General features: G+C 43.4%; 1 pseudogene; it reads right to left on the bottom strand.

Annotated features, from left to right (window-relative positions):
- Positions 1 to 3: 3 nt before the first annotated feature.
- Positions 4 to 6,285, bottom strand: LOC105078629 (large ribosomal subunit protein mL48 pseudogene; annotated as a pseudogene).
- Positions 6,286 to 12,238: the final 5,953 nt, after the last annotated feature.

Below are 12,238 nucleotides of genomic sequence, written 5' to 3' on the forward strand. Positions count from 1 at the left end.
GGGGAGAAACAGACAGAGTTACAACAGTTTAGTTCCTGTTTTATCCCACAGCCAAGCCTACAGCCTCCACCATCAATTATATCACACATTGGTCACACACAACCTCTGGTTCACACCCTCCTCTCCCAGGTCCCATGTCTCCATGTGTCCCTCTAGAGTTCCTACAAGGCTGGTCTTGAGGGAGGCAGCCAGCAGTCCACACTAACTGGGCATCTGGAAAGGAATGGCACTGGCCTCCTTTCTGTATCTCCCTTTCAATATTCTTCCTAATATCCTAATATCTTCCTGGTGCAATTTTAGGTGTTCTGATGGTGGGTCATAATATGTTGAAGTTAAGGTTACACACAGCTTTATTACTAAAGGCACAGAAATAAGCCCCAAAATAGTTGAACCTGATTTGGAGAATGAATAAGTGAAAGGGAGAAAAGGAAAATGAAAAAGAAGTGTCGAAAAGAGGAGTGGGTGGGCATGAAGTAAATTATTTAAAATATTATTTAAAGCCTAATGTTTTAAGGATCACTGTGCCTTTGGGGTAGGGGGTACCACTCAAACTCAGAGAGCAAAGTACATGTATTTTATATCTACATCAGAACCATTTACATGCAGATGAATGTGGGATGTGATTAGCATAAAAGTGGAGTAGCAAGCACAAACCTGGTTCAGTTACTTTTTCACTTACTAGCAAGACCAGCCTTCACCTCTACCAATCATTCCACCAACCAGCCTCCTAGTCTGAAACCCACAGTTCTGGGATAAGGGTGCCACCTCGTGGCCATTGCAAAAACTGCAAGGCTTCGTTCTTAACCCAGCACTAGACAAAACAAATGTAGTGTGAGCCAAATGGGTGATTTTAAAGTTTTTGTCTTTTTCTTTCTTTCTTTCTTTATATTGAAATGTAGTTGATTTACAATGTTGTGTTAGTTTCAGGTGTACATCAAAGTGATTCAGTTATACATATACATATATCTATTCTTTTTCAGATCTTTTTTCATTACAGGTTATTACAAGATACTGAGTATAGTTCCCTGTGCTATACAGTATGTCTTTGTTGTTTATCTATTTTATATATAGTTGTGTGTATGTGTTAATCCCAAACTCCTAATTTATCCCTCCCCTCTCTTTCCTTTTTGGTAACCATAAGTTTGTTTTCTGTGAGTCTATTTCTGTTTTGTAAATAAGTTCATTTGTATAATTTTTTTAGATTCCAAATATAAGTGATAACATATGATATTTGTTTTTCTCTGTCTGACTTACTTCACTTAGTATAATAATATCTAGGTCCATCCATGTTGTTGCAAATGGCATTCTTTCATTCTTTTTTACGGCTGAGTAAGTATTCCATTGTGTGTGTGTGTGTGCCACATCTTTATCCAGTCATTTATCGATGGACATCTAGGTTGCTTCCATGTCAGCTATTGTGCTGCTATGAACATTGGGGTGCATGTATCTTTTCCAATTAGAGTTTTCTCCGAATATATGCCCAGGAGTGAGATTGCTGGATCATATGGTAACTGTATTTTTAGTTTTTAAGGAACCTCCATACTGTTCACTATAGTGGCTGCACCAATTTACATTATAGGAGGGTTCCCTTTTCTCCACAGCCTCTCCAGCATTTATTATTTGTAGACCTTTTGATGATGGCCATTCTGACTGGTGTGAGGTGATAACTCATTGTGGTTTTGATTTGCATTTCTCTAATGATTAGCAATGTTGAACATCTTTCCATGTGCCTGTTGGCCATCAGTATGTCTTCTTTGGAGAAATGTCTATTTAGATCTTCTGCCCATTTTTTGATTGGGTTGTTGTTTTTTTTTCCAATAAACCTTTATTTATAAAAACAGGCAACAGAGTTTTGGAACTAGATAGAGGTTGCATGACACTCTAAATGCATTAAATACCACTGTATTGTTCACCTTAAAATGGTTAATTTTGTGACGTGAATTTTGCCTCAATAAATTACTTTTAAAAAGCAAATAGGCAGTTGGTGGGATTTGACTCATAAGTTGTAGTTTTCTGACCCCTGACCAAGATCAACCTTTAATTCTTTGCTTAAAGTCATTCCAGGCAACCCTCAACTGCAGTTATAACATCTACCTGCATACTTATGACAAGTCACTCACTATCCCACAAGGGAATTTTTTTTCACTTATGGACAGACCCTGATCCTATCTGGAGAGTTTTTCTATATACAAAGCCAAACTCTCCCTCCCTATGCTTTCTAGCCACAGAGAATTCACTTATGTTATGATCATCAGCTTCACTAAAGGGACTCCATGCCAGATTGATTTAAAGGATGAGTTCACTCTAAGTGGAGAAATACTGAAGGAGAACATGCTTGTGTGCTAAAGCACCAGAAAAGAGAAAAAGTGAATCTCTTAGTTAAAGATACTCCACAGGATGGACTTCTCACATACACACACACGCATCATCAGGAGATTTTTATTAGAAGGAGGATACCTAGGGTTAGCTCAAAAGAAAGTGTTGACAATTCACAAGTGCTCCTCCACAGAGAGGAGGCATTCCTGGCTGTAGAGATGGGTACTAATGATACCGAGGGTCAGGGTGTCCTGCTTAACTTTGGCCACCCAGGAAGCTCTTCCCCTTAAACACAGTATCATCAGTGCCAGCATGAAAGGGTCTGCAATGAGCTAGTTCAACTTGGCTAACAGTTCTTCCAGTTCTGGCCGAGCTTTGAATCTTCCCTTAAAGTCTTCTTCAGTGTGCTCCCTCACTGACAGTTTGACTCCTTCAGGAAGATTGCTTTGGATTATTTCCAAGAAAATCTCTGCAGATGTAGCACTCAAACCACTGATCTGGACCACTCACTCATGTGGTTTGAGAATTGAGTCCAGGAACATTTTGCTGCCTTGGTCCTGCAGCTGCAACACCTCCGTAGTTTTGGTGGGCATCGCATAACTTTCCTCGACTTTAACCGAGAGATGGTTGCAGAGGTTGTGAATATATTGGGCATAACTCTCTGCCAGGGCCATGTCATGTGCAGTCAGGTGAATATTTAAAACTCCATATTCATAATCTGTCCCCAGATGAATGGGTATCACTTCCACTTTCCCCTTCTTCTTGGGCTCTTGCGCTTTAACTAGGTGCTTGTATATTCCAATGCCATGGGTGGGCTTTGACCTGTAGTGCCGACTGGTACTCAACAGAATGCCACCTGCAGAACAGATGGGATTCTCTCCTGCAATTCTGAACCTTAAGAGGGAAAAGGCTTGCTGAAAAATGGTATTATTCCTCAGACACAGCACTTTTCCCAGAGCTCTGTTCATCTCTTGCTGCTGCACAGCCTGTAATTATGCCAGTGAAGATCTGCCCAAGCAGCCGCGTCCCCTGAGCATCTGAAAACACTCTTTTTTTTGGTATTGAACTGTATGAACTGTTTGTATTTTTTTTTAAGAAGGAAGCTCACTTTGAAATTAATCCCTTGTCAGTCACATCATTTGCAAATATTTTCTCCCATTGTGTAGGTTGTCTTTTTGCTGTTTATGGTTCCTTTGCTGTGCAAAAGATTTTACGTTTAATTAGGTCCCATTTGTTTATTTTTGTGTCTATTTCCATTACTCTGGGAGACAGATCCGAAAAAATATTGCTACGATTTATGTTAACGAGTGTTCTGCCTATGTTTTCCTGAAGGAGTTTTTTATTATCTGGTATTACATGTAGGTCTTTAATCCATTTTATTTTTGTATATGGTGTTAGAGAATGTTCTAACTTCATTCTTTTACAATGTAGCTGTCCATTTTTTGTAGCATCACTTATTGAAGAGACCGTCTTTTCTCCATTGTGAATTCTTGCCTCCTTTGTCATAGACTGATTGACCTTAAGTGCCTGGGTTTTTCTGGGCTTTCTATCCTGTTTGACTGGGTGATTTTAGATGATCTGAGAGCCTTTCAAAAATAGTCAAAAGAAATAGGTGAATTGGTTTTATTAATATATTTTGTTTAACCTCGATATATCCAAATACTATCATTTCAACAGGTTTTAACATTAATGGTATATTTTACATTCTTTTTCTCATACTAAATCTTTGAAATCCATTGTATAATTTGTACTTACAGTACTTCTCAAGTAGGATGCTAAATTTTCATCAGGAATACTTAATCTGTATTTAAATTTCATAAAAATTGCAGTTGAAAAAGTAGGTTGGAATACCCACGTTGTTCCAAACATACTTAAGTTTTCTAATTAGGTTTTACATTGAAAAGTATAGTCAAACAAAAAGCTCCATGATTAATTGGGAGTCCATCTCAGTTTGCCAGCAGGCCCCCCCTCCTCCATAGGGCAGGGTCTGCTTCATGCCCGGGTGAGGCTGCCCCGACAGTATTCTTGTTCTGCATTAGACACAGTGCATGCTCCCCACCTGCTCTGTCCACAGATGACCTAGCTTCCTACTTAACCAAAGTGTCGGGATTGATCAAAAGAAAATGGCCATCCTTCACATCTGGAGAATGTCACACCATTCAGCGATCACTGATCAGCCCACAGTTAGTGGACACCATGATGAGCTGCCCAGACTCCCCTCCCAGACTGACTGACACCCCAGAGTGGGAGTGTCACCAGCCAACAGCCCTCAGCTGTCAGTCCTCTCTGGGAATTTCCTCAGCTGAAAAGAATCATCCTGATCAAGGTCATGCCTCCTTTCTGGGCAGCCCCATCCCTGATTGGTCAGAGTTTCAAAGGCCCATTTCTCTCCCCCACCCCACCTCCATCCCTTCCCCTCCCAGGTGTTGCTCCCTGAAGCACTCCCTGATCCACTTCCTGGTGCTAATCTTCACCTCAGAGTCTGCGCCCCAGAAGCTCGAGCTGTGACTGATGGTACCAGGAGTGGGTCCCTGAAAACAAATGCTAAGGTGGGATTCTGGAGTTGGATCACTGTCTACCTGCTGGTGATGAGGACCCCTTCACACTTGGTAGGGGGAGCCCCGCCCCAGCACAAGGTAACTAAATTGTTAAAACTTCCACCACTGACAAGCTGGGATGGTAGTCTGGTGGGAGAGAGTTCACTCGTGGGTTCCATAGGTCAGGAATTTGAGAAAGACGGAGGGAGGGAGAAGTTAAGGATGGTGACCGGGCGTGGCTGTTGTTAAGCACAGTTAAGGCACGGGAAGAGAAAAGCTGAGAGTGATTCAGAGGCAATTAATGCAGCATGGCGTGAGGCCAGAAAGCCTCCTCTGGAGCATGGAAAGAGCCCCCCCCCCCCCGATCCCTATGGTTACAGTTACAGTTACAGGGGGGCCAGAAAGCTGAGGACGGGGTCCAGGATGTCGGCACAGAACAGCCAAGCTTCAAAGGTTCAACTCTCAACCTAGAAAGGTCTGCCAGGCCAGGGTCAGGGCCCAGCAGGACCACAGGCTCCCCAGAACTGCCCACCCCACCCCCGCTCGTGGCCATGAAGTTGAGCCAGGTCTGAGAAGAGAGGAAAGAAACTGTGTTCCAAGGGCACTGCAGAACCCCACCAGCAAGGCCAGGTGAGTACGACTGGGACTGGATGCTAAGAGCCCTGATGGGGGCGGGGCAGGACATAAAATCAGGTAAAGGAGAGCTTATTGATTTGGGAGCCCTGTCCCAACATATAGGATTTAACATCCTGCTAGGACCCAGGGATGGTGCCAACATGCTGCTTGGATGGCTCCTAGAAGCATGGAAACAAGCACTGGACCACGTTAAATGAAGGAGAAATCTCAGATGGTGGAAAAATGGATTTGAGGCTGAGCGAAGCGGGCATGGTAGGATGGATGTGCTGTGTAAAGTCGGTGACTGTTCCATGGGGAAGCCCAGAAGATGCACACATCTGCCCAAGCAGGAAGGAATGTGCTGGTGAGAAGGGGACCAGCAGGCTGGGAAGGTCACCTGCAGGGCCCCTCTCTAAGCCAGGGTGGACAGTAGGAGATGCTGCTACAGAACCGAATGGTTGATGGCAATGTGCTGGGAGCCCGAGACACAGGGGCCAGGAGGATGCAGTTACCATGATGAGTGGGAAGATGGGAGAGGCAGCGGGGTCCTGGCCCACACTGTAATGGCACTGGTTAGTAGGGTCTGGAAGCCCTTGGGCAGAATAGATGGACAGTGGACAGGGCACTGCTCAGTCTGTGGGATCACAAGAAATCAGGGAAGGATGACCATCAGGCTAAGTGACTTTGGTAAGCACTGTTGCATCTGTGGCTCCTCAGATTTGTACCAGACCTCCTTCGCCTTAATCAGAGTTAGGTGCTTCCTCCTGCACGCTCCCCTCCCCACTCCCTCTGCTGGAAACTCATGATGTTCCATTGGGCTCACCTGCTGACTTGACCGTCTCCAGCTAGACTGTGGGCTTTACAGGGCAGGAGTCATTCCTCTCCTTATCCCAGAAAACAGTGCCTCTAATCACGAGTGGAGGTCCTCAAAGTGGGGTCTTCAACCTTGCAGCTGCAGTGTGTGTGGGGGGGTGCTGGCTCTTCAGTTGTGTGACTGGCAATGTGTTTATTGACAAAGCTGTCTTTGAAGTGGATGCTCTGGCAATCAAAAGTGCAGGTCAGGCACTTGCATTAAATTTTTTTTGTATATATATATGCAAAAAATATATATATAAATGTATATATATATTGAAGCATAGTCAGTTTACAATGCTGTGTCAATTTCTGGTGTATAGCATAATGCTTCAGTCATACATGAACATACATATATTCGTTTTCATATTCTTCACCATAAGTTACTATAAGATATTGAATATGGTTCCCTGTGCTATACATTATAAACATGTTGTTTATCTATTTTATATATATTAGTTAGTATCTGCAAATCTCAAACTCCCAGTTTATCCCTTCCCACTTTCTTCCCCTCCTGGTAACCATGAGTTTGTTTACTATGTCTGTGAGTCTGTTTCTGTTGTGTAAATAAGTTAGTTTGTCTTTTTTTTTTAATTCCACATATGAGTGATATCATATGGTATTTTTCTTTCTCTTTCTGGTTTACTTCACTTAGAATGACATTCTCCAGGTCCATCCATGTTGCTGCAATGGCATTACTTTATAATTTTTTATGGCTGAGTAGTATTCCATTGTATAAATATATCACAACTTCTTTATCCAGTCATCTGTTGATGGACATTTACGCTGTTTCCATGTCTTGGCTACTGTAAATAGTGCTGCTATGAACATTGGGGTGCTGGTGTCTTTTGGAATTAAGGTTCCCTCTAGATGTATGCCCAGGAGTGGGACTGCTGGATCATAGGGTAGGTCTATGTTTAGTGTTTTGAGGAATCTCCCTACTGTTTTCCATAACAGCTGCACCAAACTACATTCCCACCAGCAGTGTAGGAGGGTTCCCTTTTCTCCACACCCTCTCCAGGATTCATCATTTGTGGACTTTTGAATGATGGCCATTCTGACTGATGTGAGGTAATAATACTTCGTTGTAGTTTTGATTTGCATTTCTCTGATAATTAGTGACACTGAGCATTTTTTCATGTGTCTGTTGGCCATTCATATGTCTTCACTGGAGAATTGCTTGTTGAGGTCTCCTGCCTGTTTTTGGATTGAGTTGTTTTTTTCTTAAGTTGTATGAGCTGTTTATATATTCTGGAAATTAAGCCCTTGTCAGTCTCATCTTTTGCAAATATTTTCTCCCATTTTGTAGGTTGTCTTTTTGTTTTGCTTATGGTTTCCTTTGCTGTGCAAAAGCTTATTAAGTTTAATGAGGTCCCATTTGTTTATTTTTGCTCTTATTTCTATTGCCTGGGTAGACTGCCCTAGGAGAACATTGCTAACATTTATGTCAGATAATGGGTTTTTAAAAATACACTTTTATTGAAGTATATATAGTCAGTTTACAATGTGTCAATTTCTGGTGTACAGCACAATACTTCAGTCACATAGGAACATACATACATTCCTTCTCATATTCTTCATCACAAGATTACAAGATATTAAATATGGTTCCCTGTGCTATACAGTATAAACTTGCTTATTGTATATATATTAGTCAGTATCTGCAAATCTCAAACTTCCAATCTATCCCTTCCCACCCCCTTCCCCACCCCACCGGTAACCATAAGTTTGTTTTCTGTGTCGGTGAGTCTGTTTCTGTTTTGTAAATAAGTTTGTCTGTCTTTTTCTTTTTTTAGATTCCACGTATGAGTTATATCATATGGTATTTCTCTTTCTCTTTATGGCTTATTTCACTTAGAATGACATTGTCCAGGTCCATCCATGTTGCTGCAAATGGCATTACTTCATTATTTTTTATGGCTGAGTAGTATTCCATTGTATAAATATATCACAGCTTCTGTCCATTAACTTTTAAGCACCAGGGATTGGACCCATGATATCGTACCAGGTCAGGGGAGGACAAGTGGCAGCAGTGAGTGAAGTGGTGGCACAGAGAGCAGAGGCCTCTGCTGCATTGCCCTTTCGGTGGTGCCACTGGTTTCCAGGGGCTGGGCAATTGCACTTATCTGGCTTAGGAGAGGTAGTCCAGGCATGACCCAGTGACTCAGTGGTCACAGGCAGGGGTCTCCCATCCTCCTTACCCCAGAGCCCGACCTCGGGCATTGACAGGAACCTTCCAATCCAGTTCACTCTTCTTGGCCTCAGGGTGTGGAGGACCCTTAAGTACATTACCAACCAATTCAGGTCTTCATAATTAGTGGTCTAATCATCTTGTTAGCCATGGCCTTGATCATGCAGCTCTGGGGATATTGTTGAATTATTACACAGCAATGACATTTGGGGATGGATAGCACAGGCAACACACAACAGACACAGCAGGACAGACCTCCAGCAATGGGTGTTCCCTTCTCAGACTGCGTTACCCACTTGGGTTGGTCATTAAGCCAGCTGTAGCCCAAGGGCTCTCCCCTTGGTTAAGTGCAAGGGCAATCATGCCGTCCTCCCTGCCTATCTCAGCCTATGGTCAGTGATGCTGTCAGCTAGAAATGCCTGGGGGCACTCACCTGAGATCCCCACAGACACCTCCCCTTCTGGAATCAATTTTGTGGCAAGGCCAGGCCTTGGAGTTCTCATTATGATTGCAAGACTTAGCAATAACTGTCAGGAAACTTTGGGGAAAAAAAGCAAGGTTATAACTTGCAGGTCCTGGAGGGTACACGGCATGCCTGGGGCCACATGGCAAGGTTGCAGGTAGAAAGTACAGGCCTGGGGTTCTGCTTTTACTGGGGCTGAGGGTGGGGGCCTAGGGTTTTGTGGGTTCACTCTTAAGTGGTGAATTTAAAACATAAGAGCAGGAATTAAAATGCAGAGGGAAAAGCAAGAGGCCAAACAGTTACAGAAGTCAACCAGAGATCTTTAAAACAAAGGAAACTTGGCAGGGAGTGGGGAGGAGGTAGCCTGGCTCTTGATCCAGTTGTGTGGCTGGCAGCGTGTTTATTTGAGATAGCTGTCTTTTAAATGGAGGCCTCAGCTTTCAAAAGCTTTAGTCAGGCACCTGCGTTACAATTAAAAAAAAAAAAACAAAAAAAAACCTCCAAAACTCAACAGTCAGGTACTTACACTACAGTTATCTTGTTACTGACTTCTAATTTAATTCTCTTGTGGTCATGGAACACACTCTGTATTTCAATCCTTTTCAACAACTTAAGACTTGTATGGCCCAGCATATGTCTATTTTGGTGAATGTGCTTTGTGCCTTTGAAGACTGCATATGAACGTTCCATCAGTGTCAGTTAGATCAAGGTGATTAATAGTGGTGCTCATATTTTCTATATCTTGATTGAATGTTTGTCTAGTTCTATTAGTTGCTGAGAAAAGATGTTAAAATCTTCAGTTATGCTTGTGGGTTTGTCTTTTCTTCTTTGAAATATGTCCAGTTTTGCATTTGTCTATTTCGAAACTGTTATTAGCGCATACATGTTTTTGTCTTCCTGAATTGACTGCTTTGTCATTATGATTATCTTTTATCTCTAGTAATACTCTATCCTGAATTCTACTTTATTTGATATTAATAGTACCACTCCAAGCTTCTTAGGTTTACCGGTTATATCGTATTTCCCCCATCCACTTACTTTCCATCTGTGTCTTCATATTAAAAGCATGATTCTTAGAGCATATAGTTTGGCCTTCCTTTTTTTAATTTTAATTTTTTATCCATGAGACTATTTCTGCCTTTTGTTAATATGGTTGAACTTTGGGTCTACCATTTTACTATTCGTTTGTCCCTCCCCCCTTTATGTTCCTTTGTTTTTGCCACCTTTATGGTTAAAAACATTCTTAAGAGTTCCATTTTAATTTATCTACTAGCTTTTTCGATATACTTTTTTGCATGATTTGTTTCAGTGGTTGCTCTAGATTACATTATACCTGAACTTTCCAAATTCTTAGAATTGGTGTTGTACCACTTCATGTACTTTGAGCAAATTCTTTAGCCTCTCTGAATGTTAGTTTCATTTATAAACAAGAATAATAAACTTGCCTCATGGGTTACGGTTACTTGACTGTTGAATGAGCTACCGCGTATAAAGCAAACGGTATATAGCCAAGAGCAGGACGAGCGAGCAGATCCCATTGCCTCCGTGGCGACAGCAGTGCTGCTGCCTCTGCGACTGGCCTGGTGGGAGTTGCTGCCGTTGTTGTTCGACCTCTATTAGCATTTGACCTCCTGAGGCCACAGGGGACCCATTCTGATGTCCTCACCTTGACCCCCTTAAGGCCACCTGCTATTGGTCACCATTCCTCCAGGTGGCCTGCTCCATGACAATTATGTCTCAGCAGGGCACCCCTCAGCTGCCTTTCCTTACCTAAGCCTGGCCATCCTGTGCCCACTCTTCAGAAGAGCCAAACCAGCTGACCACAGCCAGGCCCACCCCTAGGCTGGTCCTCATCACAGACAAGGCCTGGCCTGTTTTCCACATTAGTGTCTGTTGTCCTGAGCAAAATGATCTGAGGCCACAGTCCCACAGGCCTCCTGCTACCTTCAAATGCACACTTCCCAGCATGACAGGACTTCCCACATCTCAGGGGGCAGCCTCTGCTCAGCCCTGGCCTCTCTTCACTTCCCTAAGAGGTACAGAGCCCTACCTGCTGCCCCGCCCTTTCTCACATTCAGGAATTGCCTCAGCAACCTTCCTCCTCCCACATTCAGCATCAGCCAGACAGGGAAAGTGCTTATGTTGGCCCTACCCCTGAACAACCTGCACTAACTACATTGGTTTCAGGGCGCAGATTTCCACCGTTTTGAGGTGGGCATAGGTAATCCTTAAGGGGTCTGGATGGGCCGGAGGCAGCAGGAATGGGGCAAACACCAGAAGACACTAGGAACAGATCTAGGAAAGCAGAAAGAATTCAGCTGAACATGGATCCTTGCAAGATGATTTCTCACTGATTGCCAACATCACTAAGAGATGGGAGCTCTGAATTGGCAGAACTTCATCTTTCGGGGTTCTAAGTGGGGGTTTCTGCTCTGGCAGCTCTACCCAATTCTCCCAGTTAGCATCAAGCTCATTTACTTTTAAAAGAAACAGAATGAAGCTATTCCTTATCTAAAACTCTACCATGGCATCTCATTTTTCTGAGGGACAGGCCAAACGACATCTACATTTTCAGCTTCATGTAATCCATCCTCTGCCCAGGTTGTCTTGTCTACTCCTGGGAATGCACTGCTAATAGGTAAATGCCCCAGGGGCAGAAGCCCTCTACCATAATATAATCTTGTTCACCACTGTATCCCCAGCAGCCCAGTTCCTGCTCCCTTATTGGTGCTCAAGATGTCTTTCTGGAATGAATGTCCCCACATCCACTGCCGTGTCAGCAGTCGTGATCCAGAATTCTCATGGGGTTTTATGCTCCGTTAGGTTCTTCAGGACCCATCTATGCATCCTTTCACATGCGTCCCACTAACCTTTATAGGTGTGTCTTGGTTGGCTTGTTGTATTTTGTTTAACATCCTGACAGTCCTTCTAAAACCGAGAAAGAGGTAGGTTCTGCTTTATTCAGATGTGTGTCACACATGAAGTGATTCAGTCTGTGTCTAGAGGGGCAGCTTCTCTGGGGGCAGGAGACAGAAGGCTTGAGAATAAGGTCATTAACAGTGAGCTGAGAGTGGGAAATATAGCGGAGGGGCCCCAGCCATGTTCCCCTGACTACTCTCAGCAGGGTGAGCTATCTTCCTTCTCAAAAACACCGAAGACCAGACCAGATAAAGCTGGAAGAGTGCCAAGTACAGACTAGGTACTGAGAGTCCACTGTACATTGGCCAGCGGGATTTGATGGGACACTCAAGTAAGGAGTTGAGC

This window comes from Camelus bactrianus, chromosome 9 (genome assembly GCF_048773025.1).
Source record: "Camelus bactrianus isolate YW-2024 breed Bactrian camel chromosome 9, ASM4877302v1, whole genome shotgun sequence".
In the NCBI taxonomy this organism is placed as follows: Eukaryota; Metazoa; Chordata; class Mammalia; order Artiodactyla; family Camelidae; genus Camelus; species Camelus bactrianus.